Source organism: Chrysemys picta, chromosome 22, assembly GCF_011386835.1.
Source record: "Chrysemys picta bellii isolate R12L10 chromosome 22, ASM1138683v2, whole genome shotgun sequence".
NCBI classification, from domain to species: Eukaryota; Metazoa; Chordata; order Testudines; family Emydidae; genus Chrysemys; species Chrysemys picta.
This window is the reverse complement of record NC_088812.1, coordinates 17,158,810-17,161,539: the sequence shown is the minus strand read 5'-3', so window position 1 is coordinate 17,161,539 and position 2,730 is coordinate 17,158,810.

Sequence of the window (2,730 nt, the reverse complement as noted above, 5' to 3'; positions counted from 1 at the left end):
AGAGCGGGCATAGGGGACGAACGGGTCCCAGGGAGATAGAGCGTCCCTCGTACCACAGGGAAGGCGGTGGGCTCCAGCGCCATCTGCAGGCTGCGGGCTCACAGACCTCCCAGCCGCTGCTGCGTGGGGATGTGGGGACAATGGGCGAAAGTGGGAAGGGGGTGGGGGCAGGGAGAGAGCTAATGGAGGGACAGAAGGGAATGGGCGGGGGAGGGGAAGGTCAGTGGAGGGGGCAGGGGCAGAAGGAAGGGGAGAGGAGCAGGGGCAGAAGACATTGGGGAGGGGTAATAGAGGGGGCAGAAGACAGAGGGGAGGGGTAGTATAGGGAGGATGAATGAAGAGGCCGTGATGATTAGTGACACCAGGGACCCCGTTCAAAAGCGAATCCAACTTGATACACTGGGCTAGGCCCAGATCCTCAAAAGTATTTAAGCTCCTAAATTCCTAGAGGCCACAGCTGCTAGCACAATCACTCTGTGCAGCTGGAGTGTTATTTTGCACCACGGCTGCTCTCACTCGAGCTAGACTAAGGCCGTGTCTACAGTCAAAAGTTAAGTAGACCCAGCTATTTCGCTCCAGGGTGCGAAAAATCTACCCCCCTGTGCGATGCAGCTAAGCCAATTTAAACCTTAGTGTAGACAGCACTAGGTCGACAGAAGAATTGGTCCTCCAACCTAGCTACTGCCTCTCAAGAAAGTGGATTAACTATGGTGATAGGAGAACCCTTCCTGTGTCTGTAGTGAGTGTCTACACTGAAGCACTACAGACCGCTGTAGCGTTTCAAGTGTAGACAAGCTAATTCAAGTTAACTGTGAAGGAAAGACACAACCGAAGGAAGGAAGTATTGTGCCCCATCTGGTGCCCTATCCCCTACAGTGCCTCTGTAAGGATATGTTTACACTGCAATTGGGATGTGACTACAGTATGTATAGACATAGCCGAGATAGCTGTGGTATAGGTAGTGCGGGTACCAAAAGCCGTCAAGTCACCATAGATATGCCTGCAAAACCCCATAGTGTAGATGCAGCCTACAGTGACGGAAGGCGTTTTCTGTAGGCGGCGGAACGCCATGTCCCTGAATGACAGTGGCTTCATTGATGGAAGCATTCTTCTGTTGACTTAGCCTCATCTACGCTGGGAGATCGGTCTGCATATCTACGGTGCTAGGGGTGTTGATTTTTCACACCCCTAACCAATGTAGTTATGTCAGTCTAACTTTTAAGTGTAGGCCAGGTCTACATGTGGGATTTGCTGCTTTAACTAAATCAGTCTAGTTGAAACACACCATTTTTCCTGGTGGGAGAAGTGGAGGGGACTCATTTATGGAGCGTTAGAGTTTGTCAGTGAAAGCAGCCAATGTGATGTGTGGGAATTAAGCTTTGTTAAAAACTACCTGAACTGTTCTCACTGCTGATTATTTGCATTGGGCAGCAGATCCCAATTGAGACCAGGGCCCTATTGCGCTAGGCGCTGCACAGACACATAAGCCTCGTCCACAAAGGATCTAAATGTATATATACAAATGCGAGAAGTATGGGGAATAAGCAGGAAGAACTGGAAGTGCTAATAAATAAATACAACTATGACATTGTTGGCATCACTGAAACTTGGTGGGATAATACACATGATTGGAATGTTGGTGTGGATGGGTACAGCTTGCTCAGGAAGGATAGACAGGGGAAAAAGGGAGGAGGTGTTGCCTTATATATTAAAAATGTACACACTTGGACTGAGGTAGAGATGGACATAGGAGACGGAAGTGTTGAGAGTCTCTGGGTTAGGCTTAAAGGGGCAAAAAACAAGGGAGATGTCATGCTAGGAGTCTACTACAGGCCACCTAACCAGGTGGAAGAGGTGGATGAGGCTTTTTTCAAGCAACTAACAAAATCATCCAAAGCCCAAGATTTGGTGGTGATGGGGGACTTCAACTATCCGGATATATGTTGGGAAAATAACACAGCGGGGCACAGACTATCCAACAAATTCTTGGACTGCATTGGAGACAACTTTTTATTTCAGAAGGTTGAAAAAGCTACTAGGGGGGAAGCTGTTCTAGACTTGATTTTAACAAATAGGGAGGAACTCGTTGAGAATGTGAAAGTAGAAGGCAGCCTGGGTGAAAGTGATCATGAAATCATAGAGTTCGCAATTTTAAGGAAGGGTAGAAGGGAGAAGAGCAAAATAGAGACAATGGATTTCAGGAAGGCAGATTTTGGGAAGCTCAGAGAGCTGATAGGTAAGGTCCCATGGGAATCAAGACTGAGGGGAAAAACAACTGAGGAGAGTTGGCAGTTTTTCAAAGGGACACTATTAAGGGCCCAAAAGCAAGCTATTCCGCTGGTTAGGAAAGATAGAAAATGTGGCAAAAGACCACCTTGGCTTAACCACGAGATCTTGCACGATCTAAGAAATAAAAAGGAGTCATATAAAAAATGGAAACTAGGACAGATTACAAAGGATGAATATAGGCAAACAACACAGGAATGCAGGGGCAAGATTAGAAAGGCAAAGGCACAAAATGAGCTCAAACTAGCTACGGGAATAAAAGGAAACAAGAAGACTTTTTATCAATACATTAGAAGCAAGAGGAAGACCAAAGACAGGGTAGGCCCACTGCTTAGTGAAGAGGGAGAAACAGTAACAGGAAACTTGGAAATGGCAGAGATGCTTAATGACTTCTTTGTTTCGGTCTTCACCGAGAAGTCTGAAGGAATGCCTAACATAGTGAAT